This window comes from Podarcis cretensis (genome assembly GCF_951804945.1).
Source record: "Podarcis cretensis genome assembly, chromosome: 6".
NCBI lineage: Eukaryota > Metazoa > Chordata > Lepidosauria > Squamata > Lacertidae > Podarcis > Podarcis cretensis.
The window spans coordinates 34,372,674-34,396,970 of NC_137175.1; the positions used below are offsets into that span (position 1 = coordinate 34,372,674).

The 24,297-nt window shown below is 44.4% G+C and overlaps 1 protein-coding gene across 5 annotated transcripts in view; it reads left to right on the forward strand.

Annotated features, from left to right (window-relative positions):
* The window catches only part of SYT2 (synaptotagmin 2), a 149,499-nt gene that overhangs the window by 74,596 nt on the left and 50,606 nt on the right, over nt 1-24,297 (forward strand). Inside the window, exon 1 of one of the 5 annotated variants that reach the window (XM_079979665.1) lies at nt 12,362-12,387. The exons of 3 other annotated variants lie outside the window; for them this stretch is intronic. The gene's annotated coding sequence lies outside the window, so the exon portion shown is untranslated. Of the gene's footprint in view, nt 1-12,361; nt 12,388-13,308; nt 13,333-24,297 lie in introns of those variants that run through there. One more of the 5 variants, XM_079979666.1, reaches the window with a different exon arrangement.

The following is a 24,297-nucleotide window of genomic DNA, read 5'->3' on the forward strand; positions in this document are numbered from 1 at the left end:
TAGGACCCATTGCATTTCAGCACGGGATGAGCATGGTTCCTCTGTATATTTGTAATTCCTCAACTAAAATACTGAGACCCCTGTGGGCTGTTGGGGAAAGCTGCTTGAAAAATAGGATCAAGTCTATCCTTTGGCTCTTTTGATCATATAAAGGAAAGTATGAAATAGATTTTTAAATGGATTCATGCCTCCAGCATTATACATAAGGACTAACAGGATTTGTTATGCGGAATGCAACACAAAGGACTGAGTCTTCCCTTTTCACCTTTGATTCCCATGCTTTGTGTATAACATTCATTGTTGCAGCCAGACGGCATGAGCTACCTATGGGGACCATGTGGCAAGGCTCCTGGGATATTGGCTTTCTCTAGATAGCTGTCTCTGAGGGCCTAGTACTGGGGACGTAGTTCCTAAGATGTAAAGGTAGAAATAGGGACAAAGGGGAGAAAAGAATCAGAGAAAAGACGTGAAAAGGAGCCAATCACCAGGGCTGCAGTAACACCATTGATGGGAAAGCTACTCTCAACCTCTTCTTGCATCCTGGGTACAACAGAGTCTGGGTTTAGGTGGTGCAAGCATGGTCTCTTTCCTACTATATTTATATAAAAGTATATTTATATACCACTTTATATAAATAACCGAAAACGGATTGCACAAACGGAAGAAAATGCCACCAAATAACAGATACGGAAACTGTGAACATGAACACAAAAGGAGCAGTCAAAACCTTTAAAGCCACGCAGAGGAGGAATGTTTGCACTGCCTGCCTAAACACCACCAGGGATAAGGCTTTAATGATTCTTTGCCTTCATTGATCCGATTGCAGAGACATTGCCTTGCTTCATTCGTGGACTTATTATGGATGAAGAGGAACAGACTACAATCACTCAGGAGAGGCATTGTGCCCCTGCAGATGGATCACCTGTTTATTTAGCATTCTTCCTGATTTGCTTGTCCAAAGCTTACGTGGTGGTCCGACTGTCTCCAGTCTTCATTCAGCATTCCTTCTGATCTGTTTATGAGGCAGTTGCAGGAGCATTCATCCTGCACCCGTCCTTTGCATGTATTCCAGCTAGTCGTTCTTTTCCATTCATTTCCCCATCACTTTTCAAACCACAAAAAGTCTCTCTGTGTGATTTTTAAAGTGGATTTGTTGTGCTAGAGCAACAGAGACCTTTAATCAGCTTTAAATGCACCAGCCTAGATTTCTGGTATACGAAAGGCAGGCTAGAGGCACCTGTTAGGTGGGTGAAAGGCATCTGTGGCCATCGGGCACACTGTGTGGTCCCCGCTTGAGAATCAGTGGCCTGGGGAAAGAATGAGGAGCCTCGTGGCATTTGATCTCATTTCCCATCATGTACAACTCAGATAATGTGTGCTTAGTTGGGTGTGTGTTTGGATTGGAGGAGGGGAAACATTCCGGGGAAGCTTTTCTTTGCACAAGATAAAATATCTTAAATAAATCCCGGATAACTTTGGGGGTGAGCATGGTTTTTATCACACAAAACCAGGCAGCAGCGGACCGTCCCAGGGTAGCCTTGTGATTTCCATGAACGTGGCTTGTATGAAAATTGAGTCGACGAGCAGCATAGCTCGGAAAACCCCAGTGCCTGTGACAGATGGCAGCAATTCCGAGGATTCATAAATGGCGATAATTAGGGCTATTAATACTGCTCTATCTCGGGGGGGGGGGCAGCAAAGCATTCCCCACAAATGTCTGCAAAGCAATATGACCTTTGAGGACAAAGTATGTCAGGAAGGGCACATGCTTATTCATGCTGGTGCAAATCTTGTCATAAATTCATCTCAAATGGCTGGCCCTGAAGCAGTACCAACAAACTATCTTTTACATTACATTCCAGTGGATTGTACCAAACCCCAAAGCCCTAAAGTTACTTATTTATAAGGTTTGTATTTCCACATGCAATCTCAGGACTACCTAAAGTACAGTAAAACAGAATACACTTTATAATGCAACCCATCTTCCTCCCACTTAGGTTCCCCTTCAACCACTGAGCAGCCTTGAATCATCTTGGCTTTCTTAGCCTCAGCTTAGTTTGTCTCAGGGCTCACCCTAGCGTGGCCAAGTGAAAAGAAGAAGAGGGCTTCTGTACCTTTAAATCATGGTTGTGTGCTTGTTTTCAGCCAGAGGGCCACATTCCCCTTTGGATAACATTCTGGGGGCCACCTGCCACTGGTGGATGGGGCCAGGGGCAAAGCAACAAATGTGAATTTTACCTGTAGGCTGATTTCTACACACTCACACACCCCTCCCTTTTATCATCCACTCTCAGACCCTCCAAGTGTCCCTATTTTCCAGGGACGTCCTCGAATGTCCCGCTTTTCCTTTGTTGTTGTTGTTGTTTAGTTGTTTAGTCGTGTCCAACTCTTCGTGACCCCATGGACCAGAGCACGCCAGGCATTTCTGTCTTCCACTGCCTCCTGCAGTTTGGTCAGATTCATGTTTGTAGCTTCGAGAACACTTTCCAACCATCTCGTCCTCTGTCGTCCCCTTCTCCTTGTGCCCTCCATCTTTCCCAACATCAGGGTCTTTTCCAGGGAGTCCTCTCTTCTCATGAGGTGGCCAAAGTATTGGAGCCTCAGCTTCATGATCTGTCCTTCCAGTGAGCACTCAGGGCTGATTTCCTTAAGAATGGATGCGTTTGATCTTCTTGCAGTCCATGAGACTCTCAAGAGTCTCCTCCAGCACCATAATTCAAAAGCATCAATTCTTCGGCGATCAGCCTTCTTTATGGTCCAGCTCTCACTTCCATACATCACTACTGGGAAAACCATGGCTTTAACTATATGGACCTTTGTTGGCAATGTGATGTCTCTGCTTTTTAAGATGCTGTCTAGGTTTGCCATCGCCTTTCTCCCAAGGAGCAGGCGTCTTTTAATTTCGTGACTGCTGTCACCATCTGCAGTGATCATGGAGCCCAAGAAAGTAAAATCTCTCACTGCCTCCATTTCTTCCCCTTCTAGTTGCCGGGAGGTGATGGGCCCTGTTATGTACTGAAGTTCTCACCCTGGGCCAGCAGGGGGATACTGTAGATAGTTATGCAAATGAAGGATCGAAAAGTGACGTTCAGTGATTGGATAGTTTTGTATGCAAATGAAGGATCAAAAAGTGACGTTCAGTGATTGGATAGTTTTAGAAAATGGCAACAGTTGCATTGTTCTGGAGCTCTATATAAGCAGGCTGACTGAGCTCCTCAGGCTAGTTCTGTTCTGGCATCTGAATAAAGAAGAGCTGTTTAAAGAATCGCTGTGTCATCTGACATGTTCGCCCACAACTTAACAGGCCCAGTGGCCATGATCTTCATTTTTTTGATGTTGAGCTTCAGACCATATTTTGTGCTCTCCTCTTTCACCCTCATTAAAAGGTTCTTTAATTCCTCCTCACTTTCTGCCATCAAGGTTGTGTCATCTGCATATCTGAGGTTGTTGATATTTCTTCCGGCAATCTTAATTCCATCTTGGGATTCATCCAGCCCAGCCTTTCGCATGATGAATTCTGCATATAAGTTAAATAAGCAGGGAGACAATATACAGCCTTGCCGTACTCCTTTCCCAATTTTGAACCAATCAGTTGTTCCATATCCAGTTCTAACTGTAGCTTCTTGTCCCACATAGAGATTTCTTAGGAGACAGATGAGGTGATCAGGCACTCCCATTTCTTTAAGAACTTGCCATAGTTTGCTGTGGTCGACACAGTCAAAGGCTTTTGCATAGTCAATGAAGCAAAAGTAGATGTCTTTCTGGAACTCTCTAGCTTTCTCCATAATCCAGCGCATGTTTGCAATTTGGTCTCTGGTTCCTCTGCCTCTTCTAAATCCAGCTTGCACTTCTGGGAGTTCTCGGTCCATATACTGCTTGAGCCTTCCTTGTAGAATTTTAAGCATAACCTTGTTAGCGTGTGAAATGAGTGCAACTGTGCGGTAGTTGGAGCATTCTTTGGCACTTCCCTTCTTTGGGATTGGGATGTAGACTGATCTTCTCCAATCCTCTGGCCACTGCTGAGTTTTCCAAACTTGCTGGCATATTGAGTGTAGCACCTTAACAGCATCATCTTTTAAAATTTTAAGTAGTTCAGTTGGAATACCATCACTTCCACTGGCCTTGTTATTTGCAGTGCTTTCTAAGGCCCATTTAACTTCACTCTCCAGGATGTCTGGCTCAAGGTCAGCAACCACACTACCTAGGGTGTACGAGCCATCCATATCTTTCTGGTATAATTCCTCTGTGTATTCTTGCCACCTCTTCCTGATGTCCCGCTTTTCCTTAGGACATCCCTATTTTCACTGGAAAAAATATGGCGGGTATGGAGTTATTCAACTCCTGAGCTGTCTTAAGGCAATCCTGTATAGGGAAGGTGGTTTTTTTTAAATGTTTAATGTTTTTATATATGTTGGAAGCTGCCCAGAGTGGATGGGGCAACCCAGTAAGATGTGTGGGGTATAAGTAGTATAATTATTGTGGAACGGGACATCCCTATTTTCATCGGAGATATATTGGAGGGTACGCAAAAAGAACTCAAGGAGGGCGCAAAGCATGCTTGGTGATGGATGTGACCTCCCTCCGGGACCTGAGGCTCCTCATCCCTAAGCTACACCTTACAAAATTCCCTCTTCTACACAGCTTTTAAAAGTGCAGAAGCCCTCTTCTCCACCCAGCCACCGTAGCTCACCATGCTCAGGAATTCCGTATAAGGAATGTCATTGCCTTGTGTGGTGTAGTGGTTAAGAGCGGTAGACTCGTAATCTGGTGAAGTGGGTTTGATTCCCTGCTCCTCCACATGCAGCTGCTGGGTGACCTTGGGCTAGTTACACTTCTCTGAAGTCTCTCAGCCCCACTCACCTCATAGAGTCTTTGTTGTGGGGGAGGAAGGGAAAGGAGAATGTTAGCCGCTTTGAGACTCCTTCGGGTAGTGATAAAGCGGGATATCAAATCCAAACTCTTCTTCTTCTTCTTCTTGTGGAGATTCTTGGTTGACAACAGGATATTGGGCCACATTTACAGTATTTATTTAGCATGCTTAGCAGCAAATGGTCCCAGGGCACAAATGCATATAACATGAAAAGCATACTTAATAATATTTTGAAGGCTAAACTACATAGAACATCGTGTCATACATAAAACATCAGTTTTTTAAAACTACACGGCAGCAGGGAATGAATAAAGCAAATTCTGTCAATCAGCATTAAACTTCACCCCTCCTGGAAGCCTGGGAATATGACTAATGCCATAAACAAGGAGCCACCACAGAGAAGGCCCTGCAACACACTCGTGTCCTGTGGATCGTGGATCCCATTTGGCGAAGGGACCACAAGTAGGGCCTCCTCTGCTGATCTTAATGCACGGGGCTGATGTCCCCTTGTGCTAATAATACAGCAGGCCTCTGCTAAATTAATGAACATTCCTCTCTTTATTTTACTGCAAAATCAAAGTCCTTTTACACTGGAAGAAAATGAATTGAAACAGGAACTGGAAAAGTATGCATTTACAATTGAAGCCAATGTCAGTCATGCTCAGAGGAGACCCATTGAAATCAACAGGCTTCAGTAACAAATGTATTTCAATGGATCTGCTTTGAATATTACTTAGCTGGGTATCGCCCAATGAGTTTATTCTTAGAGCAGAATCATAGAATCTTAGAGCTGGAAGGGACCTAGTCCAATCCTCTGCAATGCGGGAATCTCAGCCAAAGCATCCATGACAGATGGCCATCCAACCTCTGCTTAGTCCTACACCTCTCGTGGGAGTCTGTTCTAGAATGCCAGGGCCAGCATCAGAACATAGCATCCTTGGGCACCTGCAGATGTTCCAGCACCCCAGCAGGCCCCACCAATGAAGTCTGTCCAATATATCTCTAGGCCAGCGCTAGCCACCATTTTAATTTCCTACTAAATCCCTGCCTCTGGTAGTAAGTGAGCCCACCAGAGGCCCTCAAAGCACCCTGCAGACTGCTCAAACAGGAGTTGACATTGGTTTAATAAAAACACTTTAAATTCATCCTTCTGGTTAACACGACACAACATTGCCTTGTAGACAAGCTTTAAAAGAAAGCCCAAAAGTCATTTAGCAATCAGTGCTGGGGGGAAATGGATGGGAATTGTTTTGCTTTAGCAGAAAGAGACTTAAAAATGGGGAAAAGTACCACCCCTAACTGCTGCTTCTCAAGTGCTGTCCCTGAGAGGCTGTTAGGGCATCAGTGCAGCCCCTCCATAATCAGAGCAAGAAATGAAGTGTCTTCACAAGCAATTTAATTCATCTGCTCAGTGGGGGAAATAAAAGGCGGTTCCAGTGTTTTCTAATTAAGAAGTTAACCACCTCCACAGCTGAATAGGCCCAGGCTGGCGCTACCCTGCAGGTCCTCATCCTGCAAGCAATCAGCTGTGTGATGAGTCTGGAAAATCCTGTCACATAGCTTGCTGGATGCCTTGCACTCCCCTTGATGTTTCGCTACCCTTCCTCTTTGTACTGTGTTGACATTCACCATTCGCCTTCCTTGGAAAAATCAATTACCATGCAGGAGCAGGTGGCTGCCAATGTATGCTGTGATGTGTATCACATAGCAGAGCTCAGATGGGGTTAGGAGTTGGGAGTTAGTGTGCTGTTGTGGCTGAGGGTGTGATCTGTACTCCAGGAAGACCTTGGTCCAAATTGCATCTTGGCCATTCAACCCATTTTCAGCAACTTGCTCATGAGATATGGGGATAATGTTAGCCTACCCTATAGGACTGTTGTAAGGGATATTGAAATACTGTAGTGTCAAGGATGCTAAACCACCATCACTTATCAGGGATCCTGTAATTGCACCCTGCACTGTAGATTCTGCACAGTGCAGGCGTTTGGACTTACTGATCTCCAGGGTCCCTTCCTATTCTCTTATTCTACAGGTAAGCCCCCATGTTTGAATCAGTGAGAGTTTATGTGTCCCACAGCACCAAGAAAGTATGGGAATATAAAAAGGAAAGGAGAAATGTCATGCCATGTGTGCAATAAATCTGTATGTTTTTAAAGGTGCCATGGGATACCTTTGTTTTATGTCTTAGCCACTCTCGGTGCAGTCCAGATGTAGACCACCCCCCGTCAATGTTCAATACAGTGGGGTGCATCTTAGACAGACAATCCCAAAGGACAGAGCCAATTGTAAGTGCTCAAAGAATGGGACACAAAGTTGCTGCTGTGTTTGTACCTGCAATACTGTACTGCCTAATTTAAAACTTCGTAGCAGTTATTCCTAGTGTGCTGGGAAAGCAAATATGGTGAGTTGTATTTAATTTCTATTTAAATTCTAGTAATTATGTATATATCTGCATATATACATATAAATCAGCACATGCAAATTGCATGCTCTCTTTTGTCCTCTTTTTCTGATGATGCATATCCTCCTTTTTGGCAGCGCATGGGCTTCTTACTTGTGATCAGTATAGACCTCTATCAGACTCAATGAACATATGAAGCTGTCTGAGTCAGGGCATTGGCCCATCTAGGAAAGTGTTGTTTACTCAAAATGCATTTGCTCTCCAGGACCTTAGGCAGAGGTCTTTCTCAGATCTGGAGATGCCTGAAACTGCATTTATGATCTTCTATATGCAAACCATATTTTCCTGAGCAATCTATCGCCCCTCCCCAGGAAGACATTAATCTTGCTTAGCCTATAGGTCCTACATCTGCACAATGGCACAGGCTGAGCAAAATACACCATGTTTGGAAGTTCCAGAAAGACTGCAGCTAAGAATTCTAGGCACTGAAAATCTCCCACATTAACCCAGATCTCTGCAATTGCAGTGAAACAGCTGAAGCAAATTATATTTGCATTGGTGTCTGCTAACAATCCAGTATGCTTCTGTATGGAAAACCCTTCACTTGTCTTTAGACCATGTTGTTATCAGTTTTTATCTTTGCCAACACTCCACCCTAGTACAAATCTTTGCACATTTCTGCATGCAAAAATGGTTATTTATTCTAGAAATAATGGAGATTAATTTTTTTTTAAAAAAATGATGGATTTGCACATTGCCATCCATGTGTATAACTCAATCAACTTGATGTAGTATGTGGAAAAATACAGATCTGAAAATTCCTTTTGTATGTACATTATGATGTGGTATTGGAGGTCTATGAGTTATTTTTCTATGTCTCTTTTAGTGCACAGGGTTACTAAAGGTAGGTGTAGAATTAAAGTTATACACACTGTGGGAAATTGCAGTCAAACATAACTATGCCTGAGAGCTAGTTAGTGTATGAAGGGGTTGGGACCACAGAGTTCTGTTCCTAGACTTAACTAGGTCACACTCCCTTTCCTCCATGAGCGTCTTTCTTTTCCATTCTCTCTGCACCACTTTCTCTCTGGTTAAGTTTGCTCTCAAACTTAGAACACATGTTTGGAACTATATTCTGTATTTTCTTCCCAATAAGAGTTTGCCTGTGTTCTCCTTGCAGATGCATAGAACAACACATGTATCAGACTTTTGAATCTGTAAGTAAAGCATTTTAAACTTAGAAGTGTGTGGTCTGTTCCTTGCAAAAGGAGTAGAAAGAGGGGAGCCTTGTAAATGGGATAAGTCTAGTAACATATATTCCTAACACTATGCTGCTGCTTAACTTTTGTGAGTTTAAACTCTGCTACTGGAGCTCTCTCCTGTTGGAAAGTCTGTTCATGTTTTGAATCCAGACAGCCAACTGATTCTTTGTTATCCATCCCATACACACAGGCCACTGGGATTCATATATTTGCCTTCCCCGCGCACAACTGCACATGTAATCTTATATATTTGGTTTTCATGCTTTGCAACTGAAATACCATTCTTTTCTTTGGTGTTTTTGGCTGTGCACTAAGGCAAGTGAGAACTTTCCCCCATTTTGCAAGAAGTACAAAGAAATTAACCTCAGAAGACTTATGAACTACAGGACTCCACTCCTGTAATTTGTTTCTTGTTAAATTTGTGGTGTAGGCTGAGGCAAAAACTAATGCCAGGCTTAATAAGGGAATCTTGTGTCTCTGAGATGAGAAAGACCTTGGCTAGAATCAATTAGCTGGTTATGATCAAATCAATGGCAGTTTGGAATGGCTTCTCCTGCTGCTGCTGTACATCTCGAGCCAGGCAGCTTTATAGCCTGACCAACTTCCTTATAGCATTAACTACATTTCTTCCCCTTATTGCATTATCAATTATTTTCAGAAATCAATTGAAATCAATTTTTCTGGATGTGGAGGAGGATTGGAACAGACGGTCCCATTTTCAGAAGGCACTTGTGTGACACCCAGACATAGGACCTCTAAATGTTCCTGCCTAATTGCTTGCAATTTCAAGCACCTTATCCTAAATGGGAATTATTGTTCAGAGCAGAAATGCTGACCTTCTCGGTTCAGTGGCAGAGTACTTGCTTTGCATGCAGAATGGCCCAGGTCCAATCCTCTACATCTCCAGGTAGGGCTGTGAATGTCCACCTGAAATCCTGAAGAACCGCTGCCAGACTATATTAAACTAGACAGAGCAGTGGTCTGACTCAGTATAAATCACTTTCCAATGTTCTAACTGCAGTGAACAAGAGAACCTAGTCCTTTGCATGTTCTCGGAAGTCTTTGTTATGTTTGATGGGGCATACGATCACAGCCATGTAGACCAAGCCTAGGAAAGTTTTTATGGAAACATGGACACCTGAATTCAATAGGACCTACTCTCAAATGTGAACAGGACTGCACCCCTAATGTATCCACAGTGCTTGGAAAAAGGATGGAAGGTATGTCTCTTGCTTCACAGCATGTTTCACCACCTTGGGCGGTGGGAGGGCACAGCAGCCATCCAGTTGAAACCAGTGTTGGAAATCAGACCCAAGCTCCTTTCCTGCATTCACTCAGCAACATACAACCTCCAGCAGGGGTGATAATGTGGATGTGGTTGTGTAGTCCACTTGCTGCCCTCCAGATTTCTTGGCCTCCAACTTCCATCAACCCCAGCTAATGGCTAATGGTCAGGGATGGTGGGAGTTGTAATTTATGACACCTGAAAGCCACCACATTGGCTACCCAAGTTATAGTAATGAGGAAGCTTAGGTTCAGACAGAAGAGAAAGGTTCAAATTAAAGCTCAGACAACTGACCTAAGAGGATCTGGAATTTTCATTATTTGTGAATCTCACTCTGCTACCATTTGGTATTGGGCAGACTGTAAATATTTTAATAAATTGTAAAATAGTAAAGTCGCTAAAAAATTGTCAGTAACAGGCGAACCCACTGCTAAAGAAAGGCTGTTATTTCCAGGCAAGTAAAATTGTTTCTATTTTAGGATATCTTTTTCTTCCTGATAGTCAACTACCACAACATAGATGTGCATGCTGTTGGTTTTATACACACATCATGTCACACTAGTACCCCAACCTATGGTATTATTACTCTACTTACATAGCCTGTATGGTGTACTTTATACAGAAAAGTGGAATGTAAAAACATTGTTTTGTTTTTTAAAAAAATCTGTTGGCAGTTTTTAAAGCAAGAAACTGAAATTATATGAGGCATGTGCCATGGACCCAGTTCTTGTGCTGTAACATGTGGATAATGTGCTAAGAAGGAAGTTGACACACAAACATTTCATCACTCCCCTCTATGCTAAATTAAATCAGTGCTTGACAACATATAGCAGCGTGATTTTGCAAACCAGTTTATACTGAAGCATTTGACATTTTTATTTGTTTAAACTTTTGAAACAAAGTTATAAACTGTTTAAAGTGCAGTTTATAAATTATTGAATAAAATAGTGTTTATGGCTCAAATCCTATGCACACTTACCTGGAAGTATGCCAGCTATAAGTAAGGTTACTTCTGAGTGCACATTGTCCTGTAAATCTCATTGTCCGATCTCTCAGCTGTGCTCCTAGTCCCAAATGTGTAGGGATAGCCCTAATTTAAGTTAACTATATAGAATTGCATTTTGCACATGCTCATAACGCTGTTGGTGAAATATGCACCAGAATATAAACCAGTTCCTTATAGCAGATCACACATTGCACTGGAGCAGAACTGTGATTGCATCAATATTTTATATCTCACAATAAAAGAAATTGAATTCTCTGGACCATAACCTTTGTCAAGCTAGAGGGAGGAAAGGGGAAATGACTGCTGTCGCGCCCTTGTCTAACCCTGCGGGTATGGAACCTCAGGTCTAGGGGGTAAAATGCAGCCCTCAATACTGTCTGTGGGCCGCCAGCCCCCTCTGAGTGCTTTTATTAGCTGGCGTAGTGGTTACAGTGTTGGACTAGGACCTGGGAGAGCAGGGTTCGAATCCCCACTTGGCCACTAAGCTCCGTGAGTGACCTTGGGCCAATCACAGCCTCCCAGCCTGACCTACCTCACAGGGTTAGTGTGGGCAATAAATGAGGTGGGGGAGAACAATGTCCACGACCTTGAACTCCTTGGAGGGAAAAGGAGGGATATAAATGCAATAAATTAGGATGCAGGTGGCGCTGTGGGTTAAATCACAGAGCCTAGGACTTGCTGATCAGAAGGTCAGTGGTTCGAATCCCCGCAATGGGGATAGCTCCCGTTGCTCGGTCCCTGCTCCTGGCAACCTAGCAGTTCAAAAGCACGTCAAAGTGCAAGTAGATAAATAGGTACCACTCCGGCGGGAAGGTAAACGGTGTTTCCGTGCGCTGCCCTGGTTCGCCAGAAGCAGCTTAGTCATGCTGGCCACAGCTGTACGCCGGCTCCCTCGGCCAGTAAAGCGAGATGAGTGCCGCAACCCCAGAGTCGGCCACGACTGGACCTAATGGTCAGGGGTCCCTTTACCTTTACCTTAATTCCAATAAATAAACAAAACAATAGCGTCCTTGAACTCTGTCCGGTGGATAGAGGACAGGGAGGAGTGTAAACTAGCCCTACAGTACCAAAGTCACGGTCATATTCACTGCTGTGCCCCCTGCTGCCTCGAGCTTCACCCACCGCAGGGAAAGGCATGTGGCCCTCAGTAGTCTTCAGTGGCCCTCAGGGAGGCTCGAGGCGCCTGCTCTGCCTGCCCCGACTTGGCCCGACTTGGCCCCCCCCCGACCCCCTCGCCCGGGCCAGGAGTTCGCCTTCCGGATTTCCCTCCGGGATCACCCAGCGAGGAGGGAGGGAGGGAGGGAGGGCCGGGCCCATCCGCGCTGTATGCAGCCGGATGTGAGAAGCATGACAATTGAGGCGGAGGGAGCGGGGCGCGCGGTGTGTGTTTGTACTACTGCAGAGCGAAGGAGGGAGGGAGCGAGGGAGGCCCCGCCGCCGCCGCATCCGCCGCCTGGATGGGAGCTTCGCGAGGAGCCCAAGTTCTGCGGCGTCCAGCCTGGCGCTGAGAGGACTCCCGCCCGCCCGCTCGCTCGCTCGCCCGCCCGCCCACCGACCCACCCGGTAAGGCTGCGGCTCCTCGTGGCTTGTGGAGACCCCGCGCGAGGGAGGGAGGGAAGGAAGGAAGGAGGGAATCCCCCAGCAGTGCGGCTCCTCCTCGCCAGCCAAAGTGCAGCAGACCTCGAGCGCGCCACACACACACACACACACACACACACTCCGTCCGCCTTCTGCTAAGTGCCTTGGAAAACTCGGAGGCGAGGCGGTGGACTAGGCGGCGTGGCCGGGGAATCCGGCGGGAAGGCGGCGAGCGGGAAGGAGGGGGCCGGCCTTGGCGTGGCGTCCCCGGGAGTGCGGCAGGCTCTGCGGCGAAAGTTTGCAGGAGGCGGCAGAGGGCGGGCGGCCCGCGCTGCAGAAGGCGGCGGCGGCGGCGCCTTCGCTCGCCTTTTGGCGCCTCCCTGCCAGGACCCCGAGCCTGAGAAGGCTTCAGACAGGGGCTCCTGCCGGAGAGGGTTTGGGGCTCAGCCCCGAATAGTGCCGCTGAGTATATGCAGAGTGTTTTCCGGCCCCCGCCCCACATACCCGCGCCTCAGCCCTCCTATTTTAGAAACGAAGCCGAGGCTGTAAACCCTGCAGCAGAAAAAAAATCAATGTGGGGCGGTCTTCAGTGGGTCATTTGCAAAAGAAGACAGGTGTGCCTCGTCTCGAGCGGTCCGTCAGAAGCCATTGACACTGGGGATGGGGGGGGGGAGTTGGCACTCTGCACAGGCTCAGATGCATTTCTCAGGTTGCCCGATGTAGTCCTGGCTCAGACTCCTGAAGCTGCAAAGCCTGACTAGCCCGCTGCGGATTTATAAACCGGGGGTGTGTGTGTGTGCGTAAGAGGAAGCTTCGCTGCTCGTGAAGTGCTAAACTAAAGCTGAATGGTGCCCTTCAGATTCGCAGTACAATCCTATGTATGCCTACTTAGAAGCAAATTCCATTCAGTTCAATAGAACTTGCTCTCAGGTAAGGGTGTGTCTGGTTAGAGAATTTGTGTGATGGGATACCCATTTTTCAAAAAAAAAAAAAAAAAAAGAAAGGGAAAAAACGGAATCTCATGATCTTGAACTTCCTTTCAATAAGGAGACTTTTGTTGTATTGGACCATATGGAGTTATGTTTATCTTGTGGGGAACAGATAGCAAGAGGAAAACCCCTCACATTTTTAATTGCTGTTTTAGTCTTAGCCTTCATTAAGTAAGAGTAGCACAGTAGGGGTTGGGGAAATGGCCTTGCTGCAAAGGGGAGGTGGTAGTAGCTATGCTGAAACAGATCAACTGTGTGTGTGTGTGTGTGTGTGTGTGTGTGTTTACACACAATTGTGCACTCCAGTATTGGGGAGGGAGACTGTACAACCTGGAACTAATTTCAAATGATGGGAGTGGGGAGAAAGCATGCAAAGAAGAAGAAGAAGAAGAAGAAGAAGAAGAAGAAGATATACAGTATGCAAATCAGTTGGTTAGAGCATGGTGCTGATAATGCCAAGGTTGCAGGTTTGATCCCTGTAAGTGACAGCTGCATATTCCTGCCTTGCAGGGGGCTGGACTAGATGATCCTCAGTCCCTTCCAACTCTATGATTCTATGTTATCTTGGTTGATTTTATCGTCTCCCTTTTAAAAGGCTCCACAAACAGTGTTTAAGGAATGGCACACGAAGAAGAAGTATTCAGTCTGGTGAGGACCAAAAGGTTGTTTAAAAAGTAACCATTTTTTGGAAAAAGTTCACAAAACATCATTTGCATCAGGTAGGGAAGGCATTACATGCCACCAGGGATGTCACAGGTAATAGCCAATAAGTGCTCATAAATAGTTATGTGAGCATGCTCCATGCAACAATAGATGTGTGGTGTTAGGTGGGGATTTCATTGTCAGACCTATAAAATAACTCTTGAGTGCTGGGAGGATGAAATTTCCTCAAAACAGGTAAAGTAGCTGGGAAAGATAACATTTGGATAACATATGTATTTGTATGCATGGTGAGAAGATGGATTCAGGTCCATGAAGACAGCTGTCCAAAGATGCTTCTCTGTGGGACCATAGGCTTTCTCCTGCTGCCCTTCCTTACCAGACACTCTTTGCACAGGGTGATGGTTTGTTCTACACCTACACTGACCTGAATATTTCACAGCAGAGGTCACTGTGACAGCAGGGTCCCAACTAGCTGAATCTACACCATCCTTTTTACTTCTAGATCACTGGTCCTCAGCCGGTGGACCCTAACTCACAACTGGGTTGCAGTATTTTAAAAGCTGGGTAATGCCAGCTCTCATAAATCCTGAGTGTTGATCATGCTTGCTGGGGCTGATGGGAACTGTAGTTCACAATATCTGGAGGGTATCACATTTATTATCTCTAATTTACATTCTGTTCAAGCATCCTTTATTGCATATGGTGATTACCAAAGGGATATATATTCTCCCCTGCTCCATCTGGGACAATGGTGAGTTAGAACTGAAACTGCTAACTCTCAAAGTGTTCTCTTCTGTTACTAAAAAGCCCTTGGGGATAAAGTGCCCTAAAGGAATATGTGCTAGTGAGAACATGCCCCAAGTTAGAATTAGTTTATGCCTCCCTGGTGAGCATACCTTGCTTAGAAATACAATATATTCCACCATTGTGCTCTGCATCGCTAGAATCTCTGCCAATAGCTTCTTCGCTCCAAGGGTCTCAAGATGCTGTGTAAATGTTAACCAGTTGAGCCTTGCAAGCAATTAATTCCCCATGGTCAAGAGAAAATACTGATAAATAGTACAAAGTTCAGTGGCGTTTTGGAATCTATGGGTTTTATAGCACACCTGCAATTTTGCATTGGATGTAGCAATCATTTCTGGTTTAAATCTTGTTGAAATGAATGTGTTTGAAATGAAGTCTGCAAATGTTAGTCTGCAAGCTTTTGCTAAGCTTTGCTAAGTGACTGGTGTGAAGATTACATATTGCCTGATAGATTTACTCTGCAAATAAAAAGAAAAGTAATCCAATCCATGTGGCATATAAATTCTTAATAACAATAGTAATAATATTTAGGATTAGGTTAACACCCCTCTCTCCAGGCAGGGCTTTGTGGACCAGCAGAACCACCACTGCATGCAGAGCGTGGGCTCATATGGATAGAGAGGCTACAATCCTATGAACAGTACCTTGGGCATAAACCTCATTGAATATCAGTGGTACTTATGTTTGGGTAAACATGCATAAGATGGTGTTGCAGGAAATAAATATATTTCAGTACTCTTGTTGCCTGGTTTGGCTAACTTCACAAATGTCTTTCTGACTTCCTAAAGTGCCATTTACCATCTAACAGCAGAAAAACCTGGAATGCCTTTTCAGATTAGAAGTCTTAGCAAGTGGGGCTGGAGACCTATGGCTGAGATTTGCTGCAAAATCGCATGCTTGTTTTTGGAGCCTCTAAAGTTCATAAGAACATATGAACTGGTGTTCAGAGGCATACTTCAACAGTGTAGGTAGCGCACAGCCATCATGGCTAGTAGCTTCTGATAGCCTTAACCTTCCATGAATTTTTCTGGTTCCTTTTAAAAAACCATCAGGGTTTTAAAGCCATCTATGTTCTAGTCCATTCTCTTGATTCATGTACCCATTTGTAACCCTCCTCTGATTTCTCTGGGTCTCTGCAGGTTCATCCTAGTGCAATTCCTTACCTAACGTGTAGAATTAAGGCACTGTGAACCCCAACAGCTTTGGAGAGTTCCTTGCCCCAAAAGGCATGGTGTAAATTTGCTAAATTAAAATAAAAAAATTCCTTGGCTTTGAATATTATTTTCTCAGTGGCATTATGCAAGTCACATGCAAAATGAATATGATATTTTAGTTCCAGGAGGCTGAGAGCTGCCTTCATTGGGAGATGCTCTGATATTCTGGGGTTAGCAATCACTAGCAATTAAACCTTGCTGAAGGTCAGGAAAACTGGACACAGCTTCCCTTTATATTAAATATGTAAATGCTGTGTAGGGTCTCAGGAAACCTGTGTCAGTGCCAGCTGTGCAGCTAGCCAAAGCATCCTTGGCCTGTGCACTCATTCATGAAGGTGAGATAAATCTGAACTAAGTTTTATTCTGTAACAGGAACAGGAGGAGGGCCATAGCTCAGTGGTAGAGCATTATTATTTTTTGCAAGCAAAAGCTTCCAAGTTCAATCCCCACCATCTCCCGTTAAAAGATGGGAATGAAACCCTGGAGAACTGCTGCCAGTCAGTGTAGACAGTACTGAACTTGATGGAGCAACTGCCTGAATAAGTATAAGGCAGCTTCCTATGTTCCTAGGATCTCAGAACCCTTGTTTGTTCAGGGTTCTGTCTAGTCTACTCTTCAGCCTTTTCGAAACCAGAAGAGTAAAGTTGTCCATCTGGGAAAACTTTCAGTTTCCTTAGGAAGACAAGGAGCATATGAGACTCTGAAGCTACTAGAAAATCAGCATTTCCTACTCATGCTGGGGGACAGGCTTCAAACTTCCTCATGCATTGAAAAAATGCATGAGGAGTTGTGCTGTAAAGCCTCACCCACTGCTACCGATGTGCACATGGGCAACATCACCTGTGTGTTTGGTGGCTGTGTGGAGGGGCCCTCCACATAGATTTTTATTGGTAGCGCTAATAAATGCAAGCAAGACCCTGAACCATTCCGGAAATGCCTTATTGTGAAGGAAATTAATGCATGGACATCTGCACAACCTCTGAATGTGCACCTAGCAGGAGGGAGGAGGGGCTTTGCAGTACACTCCCTTGGACTCTCATATGTTATTTCAGTGCATGAGAGGGTGTGAGTAAACTTAAGTGGAAATGTTATTGCAAGCAGATCGCATCTTATGTGGAAGTTACATCCCTGGCTATTGCGTGTATAAGCAAAAGCGCATAAAGCCAGAACACCACCCAGAAAACCATTTAAAATCCCTTAGCAAATCCCTCCAGCCTTCTCTATAGCTCTTCAAGGCCTTCTTCAAATCTCTCCAGTAGCCTCTAATCTCTTTGCAACCTCCTTCACCCTCCACATTCCACTGAGACTCAAGCCACACCCAAATGCTCTCCCAATGGCTGATGCGAATGCCAGCAGTTTTTCAGCTTTCCCATTCTCTTCCCCCCTGCATGCATTGATTGATTGATTGATTGATTGATTGATTGATTGGCAGTCCATGTAAAGCTGCAAACGCCTGAAATCAGTGTAAGGTCTACCAGTATTGTGCTAGGATGCATTTGCTAGCATCAGACACTAGGGGCTTCAGTAGCACCAGCTGAATGGACAGCTCCTCTGTATACAGATACTGCACAAAGGGACCTTGGAAGTGCACTTGAAAGACAGTGGACATCAAAGTGCTTCAGGTCAGAAGCCTCCACTTCAAGGGCAGCTATTAGCACAGAAATGATTTGGTAGCTGTATAAAAACAGTTCTAAGGGCGCTTGTATTCAACATTCTAAAACAGTGTAAAACTCATCATTATCATCCTAGCATACAAAATGCATCAAGGTTTGAGTTTTCGAAATAGTTGAGACATGAGAAAAGCATGGTGTGAGGCTAAATCTTATTAAGTAACATCAACACTATTATGGAATCAGATTTAAAGCAAGGCTTATAAAATTTATATTCAGATACGCATTACAGTTTTAAAACCAGGTGCTCATTTTTAAACAGAGTGCTAGCTACTAAAACCTCATCCCTTGTATGGCCTTGGCATACGTATTATAATGAGAAACTACAGTAGTGAATGCATTAAAGCCATTTATGTACTAGGGATGCAATCCTAATCTCCCCTGTGCTGATGACTGGCTAGGAGGAAGTGTGGGCCTCATTCCACCAGTCTCCACTGGCAGAGAGGAGCACCACTGATGGGATGAGCTCACTGTAGCAGAGGCCTGACCTTTAAGGTTGTGAGGATAGGACAAGGAGGAGGAGAACTATGTATGTCACCTTGCACTCCTTGGAGGAAAGGTGGGATATAAATACAATAACAAACAAACAACCAACCAACAGAGACTTTCCCTTGTGTGCATGGAGCATAGCTCACTTGATGAATGCCTGCTTTGTGGAATCTAAATCATCAACTTCAAATCCCTTGTTTGTTTTCCAGATTTCCTATCTGCCCTTTACCGCAAGGTCCCAGGTTGCATTACAACCACATAATATGCAATTATAAGGACAGCTAAAACCATTGCAATTCTAAAATGAGTAAAAGCATTCCAAATGGATCCATTCCCAGCGTAGCTCTGTGGTAGAGCACATCCAAAAGAATTCATGTTCAACCCCTGGCACATCTGCATAAAAGAGTTTCGGGTGGCACAGGACCACTGGAAAGCAGCTGCCAGTTGAAATGGACAGCACAGGACCAAATGGTATGACTTGGTCTGAGGCAGCCTTCTCTAACCTGGTGCCCTCCAGATGTTTTGGCCACCAGCAGCTGTGGTAGCTGGAGCAAATGGAGGAAGCTCTAGTCTAAAACATCTAGAGGGCACCAAGTTGCAGGAGGCTGGCTTAAGGCAACTGTACGTGCTTATCTCTAATTGAAGGATCTTATGATGAAAAGCTGACCTTTACCTTATTCCCTGGAGAGCTGCTGCTCCAAGCGCCAATAATCCCAACTGCTGCTGACGACGACAGCTGGTTAACAGCATCGGGCAAAATGTGCCTGTGGTCTGACTAGTCCAGTTATCTGATGATTAAAAATTAGGAAGAACTGCAGATGTTACAGAAGATTGGATTAAAACTGAATGTCCTTTGGGAGTTGGCCCCATTGAATTAAATGGGACTTACTTCAGAGTCAGCATGTATACACTTGCTCTGTGAATCGCTGCATTGTAAGGAAAGGTGTGCACGCATTTGCCACTTCCAGTGCAACAAGCAGGAGTCATTTGTGCACCTGCTTTTTGCTCCCATGTTTTTTTGAACATGGAAGACAGGTTTTGCGGTTCTTACACAGGGCATGACAAAGATGATTGCTAGCCACCATATTTTGTCTTTGTTTGTGTCTCCTTTCAGACTAGATCACTTCTTTAAAGTAATCTAAACTGAATGACTTTCCCCCAGATAAATGATTTGCTGACTTGGGAGGAAAGGACCTTGTCTGGAGAGCTTCAAGGACTAACCATAGATTTATGATTTGGGAACTCTATCGTAGATGTACAGTAATGCTATCAATATGGCAGAGTCAATGCTTGCTTTGTTTACAATTATTTCAGTATAAAATCAGATCATTCCTTTTGAAAATTCAAGGACAAATTTAATTTCCCTCCCGCATGGGCAGGGTAATACAACTGCCACCAACCCCAGCAAGCGTGGTCAATGATCAGGACTGATGGGAGTTGTAGTCCAACAACATCTAGAGGTTAATGCATTGGCTACTCCTGCTCTGATAAAGGATTTAAGCTGAATTAGAATGGAAAGCTGACTGTATTTTTCTCAAGGTAAGTACCATTGAAGTCTGTGCAGCTTGCTTCTAAGTACATGTACCTGGGGATGCTACTGCTGTTGATGGATCCAGCATGACAGGTAAGGAAGAATATAGTGTACTTTCTTATGCCAGTTAGAAATGAAGTGTGCCCTTTAAACCCCACCACAATACTATATAGTGGAGCTCACAATGTTGAATATTGTTTATGTTGTGGGTAGTTATTGAGCAGGGGTTGGCAAATTAAGGCTGGGCTTGATAGCCAAGCATTACTTTCTGCTAGTCTTCTATGAAATCCAGTTCTACCATGATAGCAAGACAACATGAGAGCCAGTGTGGTGTAGTGGTTAAGAGCGGTAGACTCGTAATCTGGGGAACCGGGTTCGCGTCTCCGCTCCTCCACATGCAGCTGCTGGGTGACCTTGGGCCAGTCACACTTCTCTGAAGTCTCTCAGACCCACTCACCTCACAGAGTGTTTGTTGTGGGGGAGGAAGGGAAAGGAGATTGTTAGCCGTTTTGAGACTCCTGAAGGGGAGTGAAAGGCGGGATATCAAATCCAAACTCCTCTTCTTCTTCTTCTTCAACAGTAGATGGCTGTACCTCTGTGCAGATGTCTAAAGTCTCACTTAATTAGGCTGAGGTGAGGAGAGAGAGGGGGTGTCCCCATTGATCCCACTGCTTTGCCTCTCCCCCACTTGGCTCTGCTACCCTCAATGCATTTGGGGTGGGAGAAGTGTGGTGTGTGAGTGCTGTCGATTCTTTTAGAACATATTTCTCCCTGGAAATGGTCCAAGTCTAAGCATATTCCTGTAGTCCTGTAGACTCTTGTGTGAGTTAGGAGAAGCTGAGTCAGGAGGGTACACATAGCTGGACTATTAATTTGAGGGGATTTGGCGAGGCTTTATATTCCTGTTTATACTACATGCAATTGATTTTATTCTTTTGGCACTTTCAAACATTGTGGCTTATCTTAGACATTTTGGACAGGTGATGAGGCTAACATTCAGATAAATGTGAAAATAGCTAGGATGAATAAACTGTGGATAAGGGGCAGCTCTTCTGCTATTTCAGTGCAAATTACTAGGCAAATTTCTAACAACCCAGTATGAATAAGTGTTTTTAATATGAAAGCATAGTGGAGTCACCACCATTCTTTCATCCTTTCTTGTAAGGGTGCAACCAGCATACTTGTGTAGACCATAGCACTGGATGATGCATATTGTGGGAGTAGCTTCTTTGTCTCAGGAAAAAACGTACTGCAAATGCCCATAGAAACCAAAAACACATCTTAAAATCTAAAGATACACCATTCAGTTGTGTTCTTAATGCCATGCTTTTCAAGATGATCCATTAATTGATTGATTTTTTTTATTTGAGAATGCTAAGTCTCTGCATCCCCCCCCCCCAAAGTGGTAGCCATGTTAGTTTGTTGCATCAAGAACTACAGAATATTGTCATACGCACAATAAGATGATCTAAGGCAAGCAGGTATAAATTATGCTGGCATAAAGTTACACCAGATCTAAACCCCTTTCAGCAACAAGGCTACTGCTGCTGCTCTGCCTAAGCCTGGCAGAGGGGAAAACAAGCCTTTAAAATAGAGTTCTGCACTGTGTTGCCAGATCATGTGACCAGGCTGAATGGGATTAGAATCCAGCCTAAGTCCTCCTTTTCTGGTCCTGCCCCTGGAATGCCATCTTTTGGGGCTTATGCCAGCCTCAGTTCAGGCAGCTTTGGCCCAGCCAGCTGAGCCAGGATGAGCAAGTTACGCACGGTGTATTGGTGTATCTTAGGCTGAGCTGCGGTTGGGTACTTAACACAGGCTGAGCTGGGAATCAGATGGGGAACTGCTGTATCCTAAGCTGCAGATATTTCCATAGGATTGCTCTCAACTATAAATATATTTATTATGGCATTAGTGGCAGTCCACAAAAGCTTATGCCATATGAAATATACAGTGGTACCTTGCAAGACGAATGCCTCGAAAGAAGAAAAACTCGCAAAATGAAAGAGTTTTTCGTTTTTTGAGTTGCTTCGCAAGACAGATTTCCCTATGGGCTTGCTTTGCAAGACGGAAATGTCTTGCAAGTTTGTTTCCTTTGTCTTGAAACCGTGCATTCACTTCAAGGAGCAACTCATAGCACGCAGTGTGGTAGCCTTTTTTGAGGTTTTTGAAGACTTTGGTGATTTTTGAAGCTTTTCCAAAGTCCATGTTTCGCAAGACGAAAAAATCGCAAGACGAAAAACTCTCAGAACAAATTAATATTGTCTTGCGAGGCACCACTGTACCTAGTCTTCAAAGTGCCTCAAGACTCTTTGTGGTTCTGTGTAGCTTATAATAGCAAACAAAAATCACCCAATCAGGTGCTTAGAAAGTACATAGCACCAGGCTGTATCCCTAGCATGTATTGGCTGGGGAGTTAGAGCCTGCGTGAAGCAACTGCTTCTGTTTTTTGCAAGTAAGCTGAAGAGATTGACTTGCTGGAGAGACTGAAAGGTCATTGTCCCACCTGGAATACTGCACTGCAGAGAACAGGCTGGAGTCTATAAGCAGCTGTGGTTGTTGGTCCTCCCCAAGAGTTCCTTGCTATCTAAATTAAAATGGTTTAATTGTCACTTATTACTGTTACAGAGCAAAAGTGTAAATTATCCACATCCATGAATAACAGCAAGTCCAAGTTGAGGGCAAATGTATGGGAGCCTCTGCAGGATTTTTCTCTGGGATGGGAGGCTGATCAGGATCTGATTTGAGCTGGGCTGTGGGTCCAGGCAGAAAGTTTGTCAGGACAAGTCAAGAAAATAAAGTTTTGAACCAAAAACAGAAGCTTGTTGGGAGCACTCACACCACTGTCACCACCAATACCACTGCGAGTGTGGTCTTGAAGTTAGCGGTGTTAGTGGGGAGTGCTAGGCTGCTGAAATGGGCTCCCTCTGTACTGCGCCCTGCCCCCCTGGCACATGCACACACCCTGGCCCCAGGCAGCAGCAGCATACGCTATGCCACTGCTGAAGGGTGAATTCTGACACTGCCCAGAAATGACATGAAGGAAGCCTAGTTTCATGTCTGTATAGAAAGGTACAAACCTGATTTGTCAGGTATGCTGTAGTGTTAGCTAACAGCTATGTGTTGTTCTTCTCAATTCAGACAGCAGTTTGCTGTGGGAAGCATGAAGGCAGGTCACGAAATCTTCCTCCTTTGATCAAGAGAAAGTGTTTACCCAGTGGAAATGGTTCTTCCTGGCTAGGATTGCTCAGTCTGCCCAAATAAACAGCCAGTCAAGTTCACAGCCCTTGACACAGCACAGTGTAAATTCCTGTCTGCTCCTCGGTTAATTTTTCCTAACTTGGGGGAATGTCTGTGGGAAATTAGTTTTCTGCCTTAATGGCTTTGAAACTGAAAATCTTAATTCACTCCAGGGACCTTGAGAAAGAGAATTGGGGATTGGTAAGAAATTATGTCACCTATCCTTCTTTTAAGCTTCTGTTTCATATGGACCAAAACCAATATTTTTCATTTGTAAGAAATTTGTCTTTGGCTTATCTTTGAACTAGAAGGTCACTCACTGACTGTGCATGCTGGGTGCTTGGAGTTAGAATCAGTGTTAGAAACTCAGATATATAAGCTAGACACCAAATGGCTCCTTAAACCAGGGTTACACTCACCAAAATGGAATGCCTTGTTGCCATTTTGGGGCCGGATGGCTTGAGAATAATATTTTTCAATACGACTTTTTGGTTCCTGAAATTCACTCTAATTGTTCAGATAAAATATAACAGATAGAATGTGAAAACAGTCAAGATCCAAGGATCCCTAGGCATGCACCTCCAGATGGTGGAGACTTCAGATGCCATCCTGGCACCTGGACATCTTCACTTGGTCTCAAGTAGTCGATAGCCAGGTGCAAAATGCGCCTGGTGAATTTTGAACGCTGGAAGCACAGAACCTTACTTAACTATGGAGCTGTAGCTCTTTTCAAACAGCATGTCTTAATATGGCCTTGGCATCTGCTGTGCTTGTTAGTTTTTAAACTAGCATGCATTTATTCCTGTTCTAATGTATCTCTGTGTGTAGCAAGGTTGTACCTACTGAAAAACAGGGGGGTTGTGATGGATAAATTCTCATTGATTGATATGCAGTTCATTTATTTCTGTTGTCTTCTAATAAGGGTCTCAGCCTGGGGAGAAGAATTTTGCCCTAGATCAGTCCTAGACACATAAGCATGTTCTTTCCAGGAGTTTCCTGTGTTGCCAGTCCAGTGCCTTAGCACATGAGAAGTAGGAAATAAAAGTACTGACAAAAATATGAATTGTGGAGTTGGGGATTTATGTGTTTTTATCACTCCTTCCATTGTGTCGGATACATAGCCACAATGCCCCACATCTACCATATGCAAAGATTCATATGGTACCATCAGAACATCTCAGACAAGAAAGGAAAGATGAGTCTGATCTTTGAGAATATTCCAGGTTTTCACATCAAATAATGTAACTAAAAATTGAACATGTGCTGGTCACACTTCAAAGGGTTGGTTGCCTAATTAT